The sequence below is a fragment of the Aquarana catesbeiana genome, linkage group LG01, assembly GCF_042186555.1.
Source record: "Aquarana catesbeiana isolate 2022-GZ linkage group LG01, ASM4218655v1, whole genome shotgun sequence".
NCBI classification, from domain to species: domain Eukaryota; kingdom Metazoa; phylum Chordata; class Amphibia; order Anura; family Ranidae; genus Aquarana; species Aquarana catesbeiana.
This window is the reverse complement of record NC_133324.1, coordinates 527,502,583-527,525,757: the sequence shown is the minus strand read 5'-3', so window position 1 is coordinate 527,525,757 and position 23,175 is coordinate 527,502,583.

Here is a 23,175-nt window from a genome sequence, read left to right as displayed (position 1 = left end):
AGCAATTAACCACCCCCCTTAATTGATAGACTGAAGGAACCAGAGGAAAAAAAAAAAAAAAAAGCTATTTAAAAAGTGACAGAAAAAGGCAAATGAAAAACTAAAAGGAAAAGCCCCAAAAATGCAACCCAGCAAACCCAGCAAACAACAAGCAAGACTTATTCACTCTAACTCTGGTTTTTAACTCCCACTTATACCAGCTCCACTTACACCAAGTTCCACAGCCTCAGACTGAGCACCCAACTGCTAGCTGGTCTTTTAATACCTTAACTTCTGCCTCCTCTTTCCCTCCTTTGTGATTCGGTATAGAGAGCATGGAGGAAATACCAACCCACGTTGGACACTGTCCTCTTCTCTGCTTTACTTAAATCCAACCCCTTAAGACTAAATTCTACAAAATGATCTGAGACGTTATCACCCCAAGTCTTATTCAAGGGAGAAGCATACTTTGCAAATTCTTTAGCAAGAGGCTCCCACTCATTGTCTCTGGCCCAGATAGGTAAGCTGCATACTTCCTTCTGTCCACCAGAAACCTCTGCAGCCTTGCTTTTCCTAAACAGTTTACGCAGCATTTTACCTAGTACAACCTACACAACACACCACACCACAGAAAAACAGGTCTGCTTCAATTGAATTTTTAATCCAGGCCACAAGCCCCCAAATGTAATGCTTGCATCTATCTATTAAAGGTTCTTGCAGTAAAACCAAGGAAAGTAAGACCTCTGTGGTATATCAATGTGCTTTTATTAAACAAAAAATGCTTTACATACAAAACTATTACAATATTAGCAATAAAATAGAAAAGCTGACAGATATACCTATAATAAGAAAAAAATGCTACCTACTTCCTAGCAAAACTATGGTCTGTATACAATAGGAATACACGAAAAGGTTACTTAGCTTATAGAAACTTCACAATCTCCTTGGCAATGAGGACTCTTTGACAATTGAAGGAGATCGGGCGAAAAGCCTCTCCAGATTCTGGCAGAGACCTTCCTTGGTGTCACGTCATTACAAAGGCCTAATTTGTGTTCTTGTCTTTTATTTTAAATAGCAAAAACTCAAGCTAGTGTTATAGTTGATCAGAGCACCTGTATAAACAATGGTAGCAGAGAGGGTATCTTGTTTAAGCACTCCAGGACATCTGTTGAACAAATGTGCCACTACCAGAAAAGCCTAAACAAACACAGCAAATGTTTTAGTGTGAGACTGGGATAGTCACAAGTATATTATATATATATATATAAATATACATATTATATACTCCATGTATTATATATACATAAAAAACTCGGATGCAATACATCTGTCAATCTTTTTCTATAAAAAAAAAAAACTGATGGTATGAATACATATTCTTATCAATTGATATTTACATTTTCTAGCTATGCTACATATATGTGTTGTGGTCACATTTTTGCTTAATAATCTAATGTTATGTTATAGCTTAGTATTTGGCGCCATCTAGCGGTCAAAATTGTGAATAGACTATTTATTTTCTTTCTTTTTGAAGAATGTAAGGAGATATAGGAAGTGACTATTTTGTTTACATTTCCAGATTAACTTGACCTACCCACAATGCCTAATGACCTCCCATGGGCACCAAGAGAACTGAACTGCATTCTGGGAAGGCTATAAAAGAACTCATCTTAGGACTCTTGGGAACGCATGGCCAGCCTGTGAGGATCTGTGTGGAGGTCTCCAGCGAAGCACGGCCTACACCCATTGCGGAGTGATCCGATCAGCAACCCTGCAGCACATCAGTGAGCTGGACTGACGGTGAGGTAGAACTGAGGAGGATCCAGTGAAGCCTGTCGGAGCCATCTGAGAGTCCCAGAGCATCTTGCTGAGTGGAGCGGAGCAGCGTGTCGGCCAGCCGGAAGCAAGACCCTGTGCACCGGAGCGGAACTGTTCTACACTGCAGACCTGGTTGGGTGAGAGGGCTGCTGCCCAAAGTTTCATTGATGCACTTTTACACCTTTGCACTTATAACACAGTGCTGCTGGGACCTGTAGTCCCACAGAGGAAATTCACCACAACACTAGTTCAACCTTCAGTTTGCTCTGACCCAGGAGTTGTTAACCACTGGATTACAATTTAATATACACATAGCTAACAGAAGACAGAAGAAAAGAAGGACCGCCTCTTTAAACACAAGACCTTGTATTTTATTGCTCTTTAAAGTTATTGTAATATCAAGCAGTGGGAGCTCCCTAGGTATTATGCTATGATTTGTTAAAATAGCATTTGCCTTTTCTACAGTTACAGAGCGTGCTGAGAGTGGGACAGTGTCCTATAGTGAAGTCAGTTCACTCTGTCATTGGTCCCATCTCATAAACACATTGCTAAGAGGTTAATTTAAACATTTTCCATTTGTGTAATACTCTATTGTGAATTGATTCTGTTGGCTGTCATACTAAGTTGGTCTGACAGTACAACTGCTGTAACCATTATTTTCAAGTAGATACAGTAAAACGTTATTCTTGTTTAAGTATTCCTGTGTGGAGTTTTGCTTCCTTTGAATTGCTGGCCAGGTGGAAGCTGGAGGTTGAAGGTAAAGACAAAAGGTATATTATATTGTATATTGTGAAATTGGCTTTAAGTTTACCACACACTAACATTACACCACAGCTGTGTCAAGGGGACTGAGTAAAAATTAAGGGGGCGTAATAACAGAGTACAGGCCCAAATAAAATATAAGCAGCTCCTTTGGGGGTCAGTGCTACATATGATACATATGATGACTGGTTCCTTATCCTTCAGATAGCTAAAATTTTCAATTATCTTCATGATTATGGTGTTCTGTTATGATTGGCAGGACCAATAAAAATGCATAGAAGCTCAAGACATGAAGATCTTTAAGTTGAGAGAGAATTATCACAATGTCAAATCATTACATTCACATTCTCTTGAGATACTTATGAAGTCTCTTCTTCTACATTACCTTCCAGCATTCTCAGTTGAGACCTAGGAAGACAAGCACGCAATTGATTGACATGAACCCATTTTTCCACAAAACCATTATTTTTGACAATTCCTATTTTGTAACTCACAGGTGAGATCTTGTCAATGATATTGTAAGGACCTTCCCATGATGGAAGAAACTTGGTCTCAAGCAAAATTGTACAGATACACTGTATCACATTATGTTTCATACTCCTTCTTGGTGGTTTTGAGATCAGAATATGTTTTACTACTTACTGCTGCTTTCTCGAGATTCTTCTGTACAAAAGCAAAAGCATGGTAAAGATGCTAACTAAGGTTTTCCACGTACTATTGTGTCGTGGCTGCATTGATCAGGTTATGATCTGACGTGCGATACAACAGATGTTGTGGAAGTGCCATTTTCCTACCTGTCATCAACTCAAAGGGTGACATCTTAGTAGCAGCACTTGTGTAGCTCTGATAATCATGAGCACTAAAGGCAACTTCATATACCAGTCTTTACCTGATTCTTTAACAAAATTCTTAAGGACGTAGACACTAGACTAGTTATAGCGCTCTACTGCTCCATTAGATGCTGGACGATAGGCAATGTGTAATTTCCATTTGACACCCAAGATTTACCACAGTTTAGACATTACCTCACTTGTAAAATGCCAACCCTGATCAGAATCAATCCTTAACGGCAGACCAAATCTGGAATATACATGGTTACAGCAAAATGGACATGGATGACCCCCAACCCCCACCCCACGCACGCACGCAAAGCCTACAGGAATCACACCATAGTGATACAGTTTAAGTTCACCAACACTTTATATAAATAAAAAAGGTTTACAGTGCAAATACTGCCGTTGCATATAGTGTGCATAAAATTTGAACATTTTCAACAATTGAAGGGGAGGGAGGGGGACAGAGACTGCAGACATACTACAGGAGGGGGACAGAGGCTGCGGACATACTACAGGAGGGGGACAGAGACTGCAGACATACTACAGGAGGGGGACAGAGGCTGCAGACATACTACAGGAGGGGGACAGATGCTGCGGACATACTACAGGAGGGGGACAGAGGCTGCGGACATGATAGTGTTCTCCTCACCCCCTCACAGTAGCCTCCTCCTCTGTCCACCATCATATTACAGTCTCCACACCAGTTTGTGCTGCTCCTGTACTGCCCCCTTTCACCTCTCCACAGTCCACAGGGCAGCACATCAGTGTCCTTCACTGTCCCCCTGCATGCCATGGCTTCACCCCCCCCTCCCCCAGTAATGCCATGTCATCCTCTGTCGCCTGTCCCCAGACCCAGTAGTGTCAGCTGCTGTCCCCAGTAATATCATCCTCTGCCCCAGTGTCACACTCTTCTCCTCACTTACCCCCCCTCGACTCCTCCGCCTACGGCGAGTGCACAAAATGCGGCTGCCGTGTCTTACTCTGGAATCTATTCAAAAATGGCGCCAGGTGTGGCGCCATTAAGTTACTGCGCATGCGCCACCCAGCCGAGCGAGTACGAGCTTTCCCAAGCCCAGCCGGCTTCGGAACAGCGCATGCTGCAGTTACATGGTCGGCTCGCGGACATTTACGGGCAGACGGTTGGCAACACTGGGAAGCGGCGGCGCGGCTGGGGCCCCAGGCCAGCTCGGGGCCCCAAGCAATTGCTTGTTTTGCCTGTCCTGTTGTGACGGGCCTGCGCGGTTAATAAGCAAATTGACTTATGTTTCAGCTGCGTTATTATGAGCCGGTAAACACGCTACCCACTTGGTAAATACACAAGTGACCGTTAACATGTATTTGTTTCCCCTGGATGACTTTGTGACAGGACCTTTAAAGTCAATCTGTATGTCTGACCATGGCAATGAGAAACCCTTTCTCTGACGTGGGGCACGATGTGTGGGACCTTGAGGTTGGAACTGAGCACAAACTAGACAACCCTGACTGTAGGTTTGGACATCTTTCAACATATGAGACCAATAGGCATAATCACATAGTAATTCGTAGGTGATCTTCTCACCTCGGTGACCTGCTGTAGGTGCATCATGAGCATGTTGTAACATTAGGCCAATAAATATAATAGGAAAAACCCACTGTCGAATACCATTCTTGGATGTCCTCATTAGTAAACCATCTTGAATGCTGAATTAAGATTTGTTTTTACTAATAATCGGAGGTCTTCATTTTGGGCATAATCATCCTCCGAAATGGGATTGTTACTAGGATCTTTAATATGTTTATATAAGATCCCAAGTATAAGGATCTTCCTTTTGGCTTTTAATTAGATCCTCACTTGTAGATTCTTAACTCCATTGTGCCACATTTTTTACAGTCTGTACCTTAGCTCGGTGTCTAGTGACAGCTTCAATGTGTATCATTCCTAGTAAATGATCTATGTCTACATTTTCTCAATTTATGGCACCTTGTTTAGCAAGTTTATCAGCTAGCTAGATCATTACCTTCCTTGTCCATGTTCTGGGTTTTAGAATGACCTTTAGTTTTCTTCCATTGCATTGAAGGCAATCGTGAGGCTGCATTGATGTGGATTGATGAGGCTGCAAATGGGCACTGACCCTTATTTTGCTCCAAAGTTCCTTATTTAAAATTTTTGCTTTTTTCCTGAAACTTCCCTCTTAAAATGAATGTGCGTGTCATACGCCTGTGCGTGTTATACGCCGATAAATACGGGTACTTGCATATGCGATCATATATATAAAACTAGAATATATAGTAGCCTAGTTAAATAAAGAAGTAATACTTACTACATAATGTGGAATATAGGGATTATAATCTCACAGCTAAAAACAGACCAGGGTGAACAGAGTGCAGGGCAGCTGCTGGGGGTCAGGTAGTCCCGTCAATAATTCTAGTTTAGGTATAAGAAATCTGTGGCAGATAAATGCAGATAAATAGAAAGTGGAAAAATTGTCCATGTCTCACAACATTCAAGGACAACATTAAATATATCGAAAGCTCCAGTATAGCGAACTCACCAGTTCAGTAGATGGCTAGCAGTTAATTGTGGGGGGGGGGAGGGGGGGGTTTCTGTAGAGATATTTATGTCAAAGCGCCAATGGCATATGAGACATATCCCAGATCGAAATGGACACTAGCAAGGTCCTCACTGAGGAATAGTTATCGCCGCTAATTTGTAAAGGGCCGATAGCATCAACCTCCCCACACAACTCGGAATGCCAGGTGGATAGGGATGAGGTTTCTGTTCGTGTTGAACATGAGTTCGACTCGAACATTGGCTGTTCGCCCGTTTGTTGAAAACCAAACATTATGGGCCATACGCGCCAAATTCGAGCTGTGCGTAAAGGCCCATAATGCACCGTGGGAGCGCAGTGCATTGCTGTATGATGATTGGCCAGAGCATGCACCATGACCTACATGCTTTGACCAATCACAGCGCTCACAACTAAGAGAGCCATAATTGGCCAAAGGCAGGGTGCCTTTCGCCAATCATGGCTCAGGGGGGCTAAGTCCATGCCCCACACTATATAAGGCCGCCTGCATGTCATGTAGTGTGTTGTTGGCGTGGATGGAGGGAGAGTCTCATTTAGATTGAGCAGGCAGGCAGATTAATCAGTTAGCTGCAGTGTATTTAATATATATGTATATATACACACAGATAGTCTTGTATATATATATATATATATATATATATATATATATATATATATATATATATATATATATCCACTGCATACAGTTTAGCTATATTTCACTGCAGGCCGTTCCTGGTGTACTGTTTCTAATATACTTTTGGCAGGCAGGTGATTCAGTTAGCTGCAGTGTATTTAATATATACATATAGTCTCGTATATACAGTATCTCACAAAAGTGAGTACACTCCTCACATTTTTGTAAATATTTTATTATATCTTTTCATGTGACAACACTGAAGATATGACACTTTGCTACAATGTAAAGCAGTAAGTGTACAGCTTGTATAACAGTGTAAATTTGCTGTTCCCTCAAAATAACTCAACATACAGCCATTATTGTCTAAGCCGCTGGCAACAAAAGTGAGTACACCCCTAAGTAAAAATGTCCAAATTGGGCCCAAAGTGTCAATATTTTGTGTGGCCACCATTATTTCCCAGCACTGCCTTAACCCTCTTGGATATGGAATTCACCAGAGCTTCACAGGTGGCCACTGGAGTCCTCCTCCACTCCTCCATGACGACATCACGGGGAGCTGGTGGATGTTAGAGATATTGTGCTTCTCCACCTTCCGTTTGAGGATGCCCCACAGATGCTCAATAGGGTTTAGGCCTGGAGACATGCTTGGCCAGTTCATCACCTTTACCCTTAGCTTCTTTAGCAAGGCAGTGGTCGTCTTGGAGGTGTGCTTGTGGTCGTTATGTTGGAATAATGCCCTGTGGCCCAGTCTCTGAAGTAAGGGGATCATGCTCTGCTACAGTATGTCACAGTACATGTTGGCATTCATAGTTCCCTCAATGAACTGTAGCTCCCCAGTGCCGGCAGCACTCATGCAGCCCCAGACCATGACACTCCCACCACCATGCTTGATTGTAGGCAAGATACACTTGGTCTTTGTACTCCTCACCTGGTTGCCACCAAACTTGCTTGACACCATCTGAACCAAATAAGCTTATCTTGGTCTCATCAGACCACAGGACATGGTTTCAGTAATCCATGTCCTTAGTCTGCTTGTCTTCAGCAAACTGTTTGCAGGCTTTCTTGTGCATCATCTTTAGAAGAGGCTTCCTTCTGCGATGACAACCATGCAAAACAATTTGATGCATTGTGCAGTGTATGGTCTGAGGACTGACAGGCTGACCCCCCCCCACCCCTTCAACCTCTGCAGCAATTCTGGTACCACTCATACGTCTATTTCCCAAAGACAACCTCTGGATATGATGCTGAGCACATGGACTCAACTTCTTTGAGTTGAGTTGACCTGTTCTGATTGGAACCTGTCCTGGTAAACTGCTGTATGGTCTTGGCCACGTGCTACAGCTCAGTTTCAGGGTCTTGTCAATATTCTTATAGCCTAGGTCATCTTTATGTAGAGCAACAATTCTTTTTTTCAGATCCTCAGAGAGTTTCTTTGCCATGAGGTGCCATGTTGAACTTCCAGTGACCAGTATGAGAGAGTGAGAGCGATAACACCAAATTTAACACACCTGCTCCCCATTCACACCTGAGACCTTGTAACACTAAGGAGTCACATGACACCGGAGAGGGAAAATTGCTAATTGGGCCCAATTTGTACATTTTTACTTAGGGGTGTACTCACTTTTGTTGCCAGCGGTTTAGACATTAATGGCTGTGTGTTGAGTTATTTTGAGGGGTCAGCAAATTTACACTGTTATAAAAGCTGTACACTCAATACTTTACATTGTAGCAAAGTGTCATTTCTTCAGTGTTGTCACATGAAAAGATAGAATAAAATATTTACAAAAATGTGAGGGGTGTACTCACTTTTGTGAGATACTATATATATATTCACTGCATACAGTTTAGCTATATCTCACTGCAGGCCGTTCCTGGCGTACTGTTTCTAATATACTTCTGGCAGGCAGGTTATTCAGTTAACTGCAGTGTATTTAATATATATACAGTATCTCACAAAAGTGAGTACAACCCTCACATTGATGTAAAGATTAAATATTCATGTGACAACACTGAAGAAATTACACATTGCTGCAATGTAAAGTAGTAAGTGTACAGCTTGTATAACAATGCAAATTTGTTGTCCCCTTAAAATAACTCAACACACAGTCATTAATGTCTAAACCACTGGCAACAAAAGTGAGTACATCCCTAAATGAAAATGTCCAAATTGGCCATTTTCCCTCCCCAATGACATGTGACTCGTTAGTGTTACAAGGTCTCGGGTGTGAATGGGGAGCAGGTGTGTTAAATTTGGTGTTATCACTCTCACTCTCTCATACTGGCCACTGGAAGTTCAACATGACACCTCATGGCAAAGAACTCTCTGAGGATCTGAAAAAAAGAATTGTTGTTCTACATAAAGATGACCTAGGCTATAAGAAGATTGACAAGACCCCGAAACTGAGCTGCAGCATGGTGGCCAAGACCATACAGTGGTTTAACAGGACAGGTTCCACTCAGAACAGGCCTCGCCATGGTCGACCAAAGAAGTTGAGTGCACGTGCTCAGAGTCATATCCAGAGGTTGTCTTTGGGAAATAGACATATGAGTGCTGCCAGCATTGCTGCAGAGGTTGAAGGGGTGGGGGGTCAGCCTGTCAGTGCTCAGACCATACGCCGCACACTACATCAAATTGTTTTGCATGGCTGTTGTCCCAGAAGGAAGCCTCTACTAAAGATGTTGCACAAGAAATTCTGCAAACAGTTTGCTGAAGACAAGCAGACTAGGACATGAATTACTGGAACTATGTCCTGTGGTCTGATGAGACCAAGATAAACTTATTTTATGGTTTTATCCATGGTTTTATCAGATGGTGTCAAGCATGTGTGGCGGTAACCAGGTGAGGAGTACAAAGACAAGTGTGTCTTGCCTACAGTCAAGTATGGTGGTGGGAGTGTCATGGTCTGGGGCTGCATGAGTGCTGCTGGCACTGGGGAGCTACAGTTCATTGAGGGAACCATGAATGCCAACATGTACTGAGACATACTGAAGCAGAGCATGATCCCCTCCCTCCGGAGACTGGGCCGCAGGGCAGTATTCCAACATGATAACGACCCCAAACACACCTCCAAGACGACCACTGCCTTGCTTAAAAAGCTGAGGGTAAAGGTGATGGACTGGCCAAGCAGGTCTCCAGACCTAAACACTATTGAGCATCTGAGGGGCATTCACAAATGGAAGGTGGAGGAGCGCAAGGTCTCTAACATCCACCAGTTCCGTGATGTCATCATGGAGGAGTGGAAGAGGACTCCAGTGGCAACCTATGAAGCTCTGATGAACTCCATGCCCAAGAGGGTTAAGGCAGTGCTGGAAAATAATGGTGGCCACACAAAATATTGACACTTTGGGTCCAATTTGGACATTTTCACTTAGGGGTGTACTCACTTTTGTTGCCAGCGGTTTAGACATTAATGGCTGTGTGTTGAGTTATTTTAAGGGGAAAGCAAATTTACACTTTTATGCAAGCTGTACATTCACTACTTTACATTTTAGCAAAGTGTTATTTCTTCAGTGTTGTCAGATGAAAAGATAGAATAAAATATTTACAAAAATGTGAGGGGTGTACTCACTTTTGTGAGATACTGTATACAGATAGTCTCGTATATATATATATATATATATATATATATATATATATATATATATATATATATATATTTATTCACTGCATACAGTTTAGCTATATCTCACTACAGGCCGTTCCTGGCGTACTGTTTATAATATACTTCTGGCAGGCAGGTTATTCAGTTAGCTGCAGTGTACAACTCTCGTGTGTATGTATATATATATATATATATATATATATATATATATATATATCCACTGTATCCAGTTTAGCTATATCTGACTGCAGGCCGTTCCTGGTGTACTGTTTCTAATATACTTCAGGCGGTGTACACAGTATACAGTGCTGTGCACCCTTAGTACAGTTGCTCATACTTTTCTGGTGGTCAATACAGTGCATGCATAGTTGTTATTAAACTTCTGTTGGTGTACACAGTACCATGCATCCCTAGTGCAGTTGCTACTACTTTCCTGGTGGTGTACACAATACATACAGTGCACCCATAGTTGCTATTACACTTCTGTTGGTGTACACAGTACCGTGCACCCGTAGTGCAGTTGCTAGTGCTACTACTTTTCTGGTGGTGTACACAGTACACAATACATACAGTGCACCCATAGTTGTTATTACACTTCTGTTGGTGTACACAGTACCGTGCACCCCTAGTGCAGTTGCTACTACTTTCCTGGTGGTGTACACAGTACACAATACAGTGTAGTGTTTTTTTGCTAAACAAAATTTACAGCATGTCCGGAAGGCCACCAAGGAGAGGCAGACGCTCACAGGCCACTAAAAGAGGGCAAGCAGGCTCTGTGTCTACAGTCGACAGTGCTGGTCGTGGACATGGTGCATTCTCGGCACGTGGCCGTGGGGCACGCTTGTCCCTTTTTTAACCACTTCAGCCCTGGAAGGATTTACCCCCTTCCTGACCAGAGCACTTTTTACAATTTGGCACTGCGTCGCTTTAACTGCTAATTGCGCGGTCATGCAATGCTGTACCCAAACAAAATTTGTGCCCTTTTCTTCCCACAAATAGAGCTTTCTTTTGATGGTATTTGATCACCTCTGCCGTTTTTATTTTTTGCGCTATAAACTGAAAAAGACTGAAAATTTTGAAAAAAAATGATATTTTCTACTTTTTGTTATAAAAAAATCCAATAAACTCAATTTTAGTCATACATTTAGGCCAAAATGTATTCGGCCACATGTCTTTGATAAAAAAAATGTCAATAAGCGTATATTTAATGGTTTGCGCAAAAGTTATAACGTCTACAAACTAGGGTACATTTTCTGGAATTTACACAGCTTTTAGTTTATGACTGCCTATGTCATTTCTTGAGGTGCTAAAATGGCAGGGCAGTACAAAACCCCCCCAAATTACCCCATTTTGGAAAGTAGACACCCCAAGGAAATTGCTGAGAGGCATGTTGAGCCCATTGAATATTTATTTTTTTTGTCCCAAGTGATTGAATAATGACAAAAAAAAAAAAAATTACAAAAAGTTGTCACTAAATGATATATTGCTCACACAGGCCATGGGCATATGTGGAATTGCACCCCAAAATACATTCAGCTGCTTCTCCTGAGTATGGGGATACCACATGTGTGGGACTTTTTGGGAGCCTAGCTGCGTATGGAGCCCCGAAAACCAATCACTGCCTTCAGGATTTCTAAGGGCGTAAATTTTTGATTTCACTCCTCACTACCTATCACAGTTTTGAAGGCCATAAAATGTCCAGATGGCACAAAGCCCCCCAAATGACCCAATTTTGGAAAGTAGACACCCCAAGCTATTTGCTGAGAGGCATGTTGAGTCCATGGAATATTTTATTTTTTGACACAAGTTGCGGGAAAGTGACACATTTTTTTTTTTTGCACAAAGTTGTCACTAAATGATATATTGCTCACACAGGCCATGGGCATATGTGGAATTGCACCCCAAAATACATTTAGCTGCTTCTCCTGAGTATGGGGATACCACATGTGTGGGACTTTTTGGGAGCCTAGCCGCGTACGGGGCCCTGAAAACCAAGCACTGCCTTCAGGATTTCTAAGGGCGTAAATTTTTGATTTCACTCCTCACTACCTATCACAGTTTTGAAGGCCATAAAATGCCAAGATGGCACAAACCCCCCCCAAATGACCCCATTTTGGAAAGTAGACACCCCAAGCTATTTCCTGAGAGGCATGTTGAGTCCATGGAATATTTTGCCACAAGTTGCAGGAAAATGACAAACTTTTATTTTTTTGCACAAAGTTGTCACTAAATGATATATTGCTCACACAGGCCATGGGCATATGTGGAATTGCACCCCAAAATACATTCTGCTGATTCTCCTGAGTACGGGGATACCACATGTGTGGGACTTTTTGGGAGCCTAGCCGCATACTTTCCCGTAACTTGTGTCAAAATATAAAATATTCCATGGACTCAACATGCCTCTCAGCAAATAGCTTGGGGTGTCTATTTTCCAAAATGGGGTCATTTGGGGGGGGGGGGGGGTTGTGCCATCTGGGCATTCCATGGCCTCTGAAACTGTGATAGGCAGTGAAGAGTGAAATAAAAAATTTACGCTCTTAGAAAGCCTGAAGGCGGTGCTTGGTTTTCGGGGTCCTGTACATGGCTAGGCTCCCAAAAAGTCCTAAACATGTGGTATCCCCGTACTCAGGAGAAGCAACAGAATGTATTTTGGGGTGTAATTTCACATATTCCCATGCATGTTTGAGCAATATATCATTTAGTGACAACTTTGTGCAAAAAAAAAAAAAATTTGTCTTTTTCCCGCAACTTGTGTCACAATATAAAATATTCCATGGACTGAACATGCCTCTCAGCAAATAGCTTGGGGTGTCTACTTTCCAAAATGGGGTCATTTGGGGGGGGTTTTGAACTGTCCTGGCATTTTATGCACAACATTTAGAAGCTTATGGGATTTTTGAGGAAAATACTATGTCCATCAATAGTAGGTGAAGATCAAGCCAGTTGATAAAAATACAAATTTTATTTTGACATGATTAAAAAATATATAACAAAAATTGACATATATAAGAGCATATGACCATCCAGTAGTAAATTTCAGAATTCATACGTGACTATCAGCCAACATGTTTCGCAAAGAACTTTTCGCTTCATCAGGGCTAGACACGATATCACTGATTCATTTTAACTGTATAGATAACAGACAATCTCGAGTTACATAATGGTCATACATAGAATCAGATCATAACAATAAATTCAAAAATAAGGCATTTATTACAAAAGATTTCTCACCTACTAACAAGATTTCAAAGGAATAGAGCAATCACCACCATTCACCGGGCATCAACCGCTGAACCAACTGGTGCGGATTGTCCCTGGGTGCCAGATCCCAGACGGACAATACCAGTAGGAGGACTGGACCACACAAATAGGGCAAAACAAACTGGTAACCCGTACTGAAACAAGAAACAGGAAACCAATAAGTTCCTATAATTTAAAGATTTATAAACAGTACTGCTAACTAGCAGTGATATTTAATCATTTATTGACAAGTACTGACCACACATTCACGTGAATCTATTAAATATGGGGTATGTTAAAAACATTTGCATAGAGGTAAGGGGCAGCCTATCCATGGTTAAAGGGGCAAAAAATGCTAGGGACACCTCCCCATTGTATTAGGGGGAAAGAAGAAATCCTCCCATTTGGCAGATAATGAATATTAAACACAATGCATGTGAATAATCAGATCTAAGTCTCTTGCGTCCCAATGCTAGTACTTTAATAGGATAATTACACAAAGCCATGTGTCAAACATATTCAATGATATAAGGACGCTGTTACTGAGTTGACCCTTATCACATAGCAGTCTCCCCCCAAGATATACAGCCGCAAACAGAGACAAAACGTCCAGATAAATATAGACTTACCCCTAAGTGGGGAGGTAGAAGGGAAAGGCCTGAAGTAGCTCCTGGTCGGGTGAGTGTGCGTCCGCCCATCGCGATGGATGGCTGCAGGATGCGTCTATTAGACAGCACCGGCGCCTCCATCTTTTGAATTGTGTGGACCCACCGGAAGCAATAAGGTCACGATTGACCTCCGGCATTGCTTCCGGTCCGGACGTCCCTGCACAGAATGCGCGCGCACCGAAAGGGCGGATGCGCACGCATTCATCCCCCAGGGTGCGCGCGCATTGCCCATCTCCGCTCACTGGCGTGAAGGGCAGGTAGGGGCGGAAGAAAGGCAGCTCCGCCCCCTGAGCAGGGACGTCCGAGTCCCCCTACCTAAGGCACCCGCTACCAATAGATAACGGAGATGGTCCGGGAATGGGGGAAGCATACAGAGTGGTCCAACATGGACTATATGATTTAAATTTTAATACATATACTTATACAAAAACGCCCATGCAGGGATCCGTCCCTAAACATAAAACATATATGCATGGGCTTAGTGTAATTTAATAAAGTACATTGCAATTTAATCGATCACATCTAAGGTGGAGCAATAGGTGGTAGAAAGGCCCAGGGCCAATAGTAGTGCCCTGTATCCTTATCACCACATATAAGGAATAGCCCCATCTAGTGGATACTAGGGTATACCACCTGTGGGGCTATTAAACTGAAAGTAGATGGAGGCTAAACAGAAAAGTCCTGTATGTATCATATATGAGATATACAAATATAGAAGCATGTGACAAAGCTTCAGTGTTGTTTCAGTACATAATTTGTACCTTAATCATTTCATCCCAACTTAACCCATCATAAAAACGGTTTAAATGAGAGTGCTGTATTGAGGCCAGGTGGATAGGTCGCTCGTTGGTTAAATATCCACCTGGCCTCACGTTGCAGTATTATTTTGTCCACATTTCCCCCCCTTTCCAAGTCAGGTATGACCTCTAAGGCGAAGAAGGAGACAAAACTGGGATTAAAGCTGTGTCGCAGACCAATGTGCTTACAGATAGGGGTGTAAAGTAGCCCTGCGTCTAAATAGTATAGATGGTCCTGAATTCTTTTGGCAAATGGACGTTTAGTTTTGCCTATATAAAATGCGCCACAACGGCACATAGCCAAATAAACAATACCTGTCGTGGAGCAGTCGGCATAGCCTTTGAGCTTGTGGAAGCCTCCTCTTGGGAGGAGGCATCCACTGCCTTCTTTGATCCACTGACAGAATTCATAATGTCCGCATTTGAAGGTACCATTCCCCCCCTCCGCCCCCAATAAGGGTGTCAGGGGTTGCAAGTGACTATGAACTAGAGCGTCCTTAATGGACCGTGATTTTCTGTAGGTGATTTGTGGCACATTGGCTACATACTTTGAGATGACTGGATCCTCAGATAGGAAATGCCAGTTGTTACTGATAAGACTTCAAACTCTCTGTTGGTGGGCTGTGAACGTCATAATTAATTTTGTAGTGGGATGTGAGTCACGTACTTTATGTTTAAAAATAAGGGTGTCACGTGCATTCTGTTTGGCTCATTGGTAGGCCCTTTTTAGGACTTTCTTGCTGTAGCCTCTGTTGAGCAGCCTGTTATAAAGTGCTTTTGCTTCTCTTTCAAAATCTTCATTCCTAGCACAATTCCATCATAGCTGGAGATACTGACTGTAGGGTATACTATATATCAGTGTACGAGGATGGGAGCTGGAAAAGTGCAGGATAGTATTCCCAGCCGTCTCTTTCCTATAAAGTGTACTGAAGATGGAACCGTCCTCTCTGAGAACAAGTCGTAAATCCAAAAAGGGGATGGTAGTTGTGTCGAATTGAATGGTAAACTTAAGATTAAAGTTGTTGTGGGAAAGAAGTTCCATAAAGTCATTGAGTATTGAAATAATGGAAGCGAGGAAAAATCAAGAGCACCACATCCCAAACAATACATTTATGAAAAAGAGGGACATTGAGGCCAGGGGACAGGCCTCGGGACTTTTACCGGTGCTGGGATGAAATAAGGTGGAAAAGGTAAAATAAAAGATTTTTATTTAACAATCTTTTAAAAAACAGACATAAAGAAGAACATTAATGTATGTTTACAAAAAACAAAATACAGTAATTGAGTTAATACATAAGTTGATACCACTTTTCTCTACATGTTTCGCTTTCTTAAGCTTCTTCAGGAGATATAGTGTGGCAATAGATCAACTATAAAGTAGAAAAAACAGCAATGAGAATTTTATGTCTGCTAGTATATCATGTCAAGACAGAAGACAAATTTGAAAATTGAATTTTAGGAAAGTTTGACAAGTGTAGACCCAAAAGAGGGAAATGTATCATAAACAGAAAGGGTAATTAAAGTGAAATATATATATATATATATATATAAAAAAAAAAAAATATATATAAAGTTAGTGTACACTTTTATTCAGCATATATCATATCATAAATAATGCAATAATCTTACCCATAAAAAAGGGGGGAAAAAATATAATAGAAGGAAAATTTGTGCAAAATGGAATATTCTGCCCTCCAGTCCACACCTCACAAAATTGCATGCAGAGAGAAATAAAAATTTTTTTTTTTTTTTTTTTGCAGCAGTGGAAGAAATTCTCTGGAAGGAGAAAAAGAAATCAAGTATGGGGATATCATAAGGTCTAGATGCATATTTGAAAATATAAGTGAACATTAGTAATGTACAAGGGATAAAGATTTGAATAAAATACCTTCAATATGGTAAGTAGAGTCAATTCTTAACTATCAAAAGTTCACATCCAAAAGATGAAGAGAAGCCTAATTGCTGAAAGTATGGATAAGTGGTTCTTAAATATGCAGCAGGATAGCAGCCGAGGAGGGGGCAGCATACAAGGTTCGAGTACCCACAAATAGGGCAGTCCAACCTGAAAGATCGCCTGCAAACCAGCGCAGAGAACCTAAGATATAATAGGAAAACATAGACTAGGTTCGAATATATGATTCAAAGCATCTTAGGGCACATCAAACAAAGCCAAAAATAGGGAGATCAAAGAGCAATGATGAAGACTTACTTGTCAATAATGGAGCTAAATGTAAACAATGACAGGGAGGTATCCAGGGACGTCTTTCTGCCCAGCGTGTCTAGAGGGAGTGACAGAGGGTAGCGGGAGAAACCGCTTTTTAAATCTCTCCAGCGTGACGGCGTCTGACTCACCGTCACGCTGTGGACCGAAGAGGGACAACTGCGCATGCGCACGCATCCCGGCCTCAGTGCGGGAGGCAGCGCAAGCGGCGTCGGGAGTCTTGGCTGAGCCGCGGCCATCTTTAGAAGTCCGATGCCCATAATACATGTACGGACACCCGGGGCACTCATCAGTTCAGCTCTTAATCAATGTGCTGACTGTTCGTTTGCCCCTTTTTACAACCAGCGCTGCCTCGCTTTTCCTGGTTAATCAGTGCATGAGAACAATATACCTGGCTGTTCTATGTATGTAAACAGCTCATTTTCATATTCTCCCACAGCCTCTGGGCTTCCGTAGCACCTATTATGGGCATCGGACTTCTAAAGATGGCCGCGGCTCAGCCAAGACTCCCGACGCCGCTTGCGCTGCCTCCCGCACTGAGGCCGGGATGCGTGCGCATGCGCAGTTGTCCCTCTTCGGTCCGCAGCGTGACGGTGAGTCAGACGCCGTCACGCTGGAGAGATTTAAAAAGCGGTTTCTCCCGCTACCCTCTGTCACTCCCTCTAGACACGCTGGGCAGACAGACGTCCCTGGATACCTCCCTGTCATTGTTTACATTTAGCTCCATTATTGACAAGTAAGTCTTCATCATTGCTCTTTGATCTCCCTATTTTTGGCTTTGTTTGATGTGCCCTAAGATGCTTTGAATCATATATTCGAACCTAGTCTATGTTTTCCTATTATATCTTAGGTTCTCTGCGCTGGTTTGCAGGCGATCTTTCAGGTTGGACTGCCCTATTTGTGGGTACTCGAACCTTGTATGCTGCCCCCTCCTCGGCTGCTATCCTGCTGCATATTTAAGAACCACTTATCCATACTTTCAGCAATTAGGCTTCTCTTCATCTTTTGGATGTGAACTTTTGATAGTTAAGAATTGATTCTACTTACCATATTGAAGGTATTTTATTCAAATCTTTATCCCTTGTACATTACTAATGCCAGTTCACTTATATTTTCAAATATGCATCTAGACCTTATGATATCCCCATACTTGATTTCTTTTTCTCCTTCCAGAGAATTTCTTCCACTGCTGCAAAAAAAAAAAAATTTTTTATTTCTCTCTGCATGCAATTTTGTGAGGTGTGGACTGGAGGGCAGAATATTCCATTTTGCACACATTTTCCTTCTATTATATTTTTTCCCCCCTTTTTTATGGGTAAGATTATTGCATTATTTATGATATGATATATGCTGAATAAAAGTGTACACTAACTTTATATATATATTTTTTTTTATATATATTTTTTATATATATATATATATTTCACTTTAATTACCCTTTCTGTTTATGATACATTTCCCTCTTTTGGGTCTACACTTGTCAAACTTTCCTAAAATTCAATTTTCAAATTTGTCTTCTGTCTTGACATGATATACTAGCAGACATAAAATTCTCATTGCTGTTTTTTCTACTTTATAGTTGATCTATTGCCACACTATATCTCCTGAAGAAGCTTAAGAAAGCAAAACATGTAGAGAAAAGTGGTATCAACTTATGTATTAACTCAATTACTGTATTTTGTTTTTTGTAAACATACATTAATGTTCTTCTTTATGTCTGTTTTTTAAAAGATTGTTAAATAAAAATCTTTTATTTTACCTTTTCCACCTTATTTCATCCCAGCACCGGTAAAAGTCCAGAGGCCTGTCCCCTGGCCTCAATGTCCCTCTTTTTCATAAATGTATTGTTTGGGATGTGGTGCTCTTGATTTTTCCTCGCTTCCATTATTTCAATCCTAATTGAGGTGTTACCCACCTATCACCCTTAAGAATTGAGGAATTTCAACATTCATTTTTTCTAACTGAATCAATTTAATTATCAACTATATTATATATCTACCGATTGGTCTTTTTGCAAGACATTTAGTTTGACTATTACTCTGTCTGTTTTTTTTTTTTTTTTCCCACCATGGCTCATCACTGCGGCAATGCATTTGAGGGATTCATGGACCAGATCCATAAATCCCAAAATGCCACTGGGGGGGGTCTATCCATGGACCGTTTTTTTCTCCGCCTCCAACGAATGTTGGAGAAGAAAGCCAGAGTTTATTGGAACAAGTGGTATTTTTCCAAATATTTGGATGACCAAATTGCCCCTTGGGGTTTGAGAATCCAAATTTTCCCCACAGTGAGCAAATTGGAACAAGATTTCAGAACTAGTTGGGAAACTAATCTCCAGTCTTGCTCTATGAAAATGATGGAATTACTATGTGGCCACTATAATGATGAATTGACTTCCTTGGACACAGAAATAGAAAAATTGTATTCTGAAAACAGTTCAATTGTTTCAAATGAACTCTTTTCTAGTCGTGAGGGAACCCTCAAAGCACACATAGAGACTTATGTAGCTGAAATTCTAAAAACAAAAGAAAAGAAGTTTGTAAGAGACAAATTAACATATAATAATAATCAAGCTTATCTCTGGACACAGACAAAAATAAACAAGAGACGCAATACTAAAATGCGAACTTCCAAAAATGCCCACCCCGAATCAATTGATTCTGACACCTCTTCTGTTTCTTCCCTCTCATCACAGGTATCAGAAGGTCCTAAGGATTGTGGACTCCCGAAGCGCACCAACGGTAATTCCAACGCACCCACTGGGTCAAGTAAGCGGCACCAAAACACTAACCGTACACCGGTTCACACTAGAGCCACTACGGCCAAAATAAACAACTCCTCGCATGCACCGGCTCACCGGGACACTCTTTCCAACACTCACTCAACCATTCCATCATCCCTAACACCGATACCATCAACAAGTAATACCAATGATCTTACCACCCAGTCGGATTTTCGCCCGGCCCCTATCTTCACACAACCGGTGCACGATTCAAAAAAGATGACCATCATGGAGGGCTCTCAGAAACAGGCAAAAAGTTTGAGGTAATCAATTTATCTTCCATTCCCCTTAGTGCTGATCAAGTTTCTGTCTTAGAATTAGGTTTAACCTTCTGTCCGACACAGAAAATTGATCAGTTTGAACTCATTAAGGATCTCAATCTGTTTGCTCGTAAATTAATGCTGCGCATTATTTACGACAAACCTAAGCAACCCAGTTCAACGTCAACATCTGACGTACCCGCATTGGAAAATATCACACTAAATGAGATTAAAGCCATGGAGGAGCTCATGGAGCTCTGGGACGAGGGACACATTGACGAGACAGAGCTCCTTGAAGCTCAAGCTCTTGATCGGGATGGTTACCCTGACCGGGAGTTATGTGCTCCCTGTCCAGGAGCCCATGTTGCTCCCACTGAATATAAACCCAAATCCAAAAACTTTCCTTCACCACAGGGCAACCCCAATGTCTGGGCCTTTATCCATCAGGTCACAGAAGACATCTGTAAGACCAAGTGGAAGGGCCTATCACAATCGAACCTTACAGGCCAGCAAAAAGCGGCCTTGAAGTCATTAGAACAGGACTCCCGTCTGGTAATAAAACCCTCAGACAAGGGAGGGAATCTGGTAGTAATGACCACGGAACAGTATGAATCTATGGTCTTACGCCTTCTCCACAATAAAGACTGGTACAAGAAAGTATCTGAGACGCATGTCACCAATATGACCATACGCTACAGAAAACTAATTGGGGCTGCTTACCATCAGGGCTTAATCACGAAACCAACATGGAATTTCCTCAATGTGCTTCATCCTCGGACTCCCACACTGTACGCTCTTCCGAAGGTCCACAAGGATTTATCTAATCCCCCGGTCGACCGATAGTGTCCGGAAACGGATCTTTAACTGAAAATGCTAGCCAACTTGTAGACGACTTTCTTAGGCCCTATGTAGAAGGCCTTACATCATACTTACAAGATACCAGCGAACTTCTTCAAACTTTGGATGGTCTGTCCATCCCTGAGGGGGCTTGGCTGGTGACCTTGGATGTGGAGGCCCTCTACAACTCCATCCCCCACGACTTGGGGGTGGCAGTTGTGGAGGGCTTCATCTCTCACAATAGTGATGTTTCCCGGGCCTATAATGGGTTTATTTTGGACCTTTTGAGGTTCATCCTTACAAATAACATCTTTTTATTTGCACGCTCCCACTACCTCCAGGTACAGGGTGTCGCTATGGGGACCAGATGTGCCCCCTCCTATGCGAACCTGTACCTGGGGGAGTGGGAGCAGAGGCTTTTCTTTAGGGACGACATGCAATCTCTAATGGAATACATACCGATATGGAAACGGTATATTGACGATGTGTTCCTTATTTGGACGGGTAGTAGAGAGGACCTCTCTCGTTTCTTTGACAGTTTAAAAACCAATTCTTACAATTTAACCTTTACCATGGAAGCTAATCAAACCACCCTAACTTTTTTGGACATTACCATTCTGATTAACCCTGACAGAACTATAGGGACCACCCTCTTTCGCAAACCATCAGCAGGTAATTCGCTCTTGCACGCCACCAGCTCACATCCATTGTCACTTATCAACAATGTCCCGTACGGTCAATACTTAAGATTAAGGAGAAATTGTAGTGAAAATATCCACTTTGAATCCGAAGCCAAAGCGCTGAGGGAACGCCTTAAGGCACGTGGTTACAGCAATAAATGTCTCAAAAGAGCTTACCTCAGAGCCAAAAAGAGTGATCGCAGTCAACTCATTCATGGCCGCACCACTGTGAAATCAGACCCAGGCCTAAGATTAATTACAACCTTCTCTGGCCAACATCAGCAAATGCGTGATTTACTACAGAAGCATTGGTATCTGCTTAAGGGTGATCCCAGGGTATCCAAACACCTTAAGGACTACCCTGAGATCACCTACAGACGATCCCGGTCAATTAGGGATCATATTGTTCACAGCCATTATGCCCCCTCTTCCGCAATTGCCACTAAAAATAAGGGAACTAAACCTTGTCACAACTGTTACTTTTGTAGGTACATCTATGCATCCCGTAATATTGTTCTTCCAAATGGACAACTTTACAACCCCAACTTTTTAGCCACATGTCAATCCATCGGTATAGTCTACATTATGATATGCGAGTGCAATGCCTTTTACGTGGGGAAAACTAAACGTCCCTTCTTCCACAGAATCAGAGATCACGTTTCCCTAGTAAATAAAAAAAAGATGGAAACCCCCATCAGTCGACATATGGGATTATGTCATCAGTTTGATGATAGCAAGATGCACTTCTTCGCCCTGGAGTATGCTCCCCCAAATGAAAGAGGTGGAGATTACGACAGGACTTTATTGCAACGCGAGACTAAATGGATTTTTAGTTTAAATGCTTTGAAACATCCAGGCCTGAATGATGTTCTCAGTTACAAACCTTTCCTTTAAATCTGCTTGCTTTTTTTTTTTTTTTTTGTACACCCCTCATATCTAAAAAATGTTTTCTAACTCCATCTGTTAGAAATAATTAATTTATGGATGTCAAATTTGATGTTACGCTGTATATGCGATTCTTATGTATCTAATTTCTCTATTATACCCTTTATTTACCTTATTTGTGCATTATTGGTTGTTTTCTCCTTTTTTTTTTTTTTCCCCTCCCCCTCCCCCCAGTCCACGACCTCCCCTTTTTTTTAGCATGTACGGACACTCGGGGCACTCATCAGTTCAGCTCTTAATCAATGTGCTGACTGTTCATTTGCCCCTTTTTACAACCAGCGCTGCCTCGCTTTTCCTGGTTAATCAGTGCATGAGAACAATATACCTGGCTGTTCTATGTATGTAAACAGCTCATTTTCATATTCTCCCACAGCCTCTGGGCTTCCGTAGCACCTATTATGGGCATCGGACTTCTAAAGATGGCCGCGGCTCAGCCAAGACTCCCGACACTGAGGCCGGGATGCGTGCGCATGCGCAGTTGTCCCTCTTCGGTCCGCAGCGTGACGGTGAGTCAGACGCCGTCACGCTGGAGAGATTTAAAAAGCGGTTTCTCCCGCTA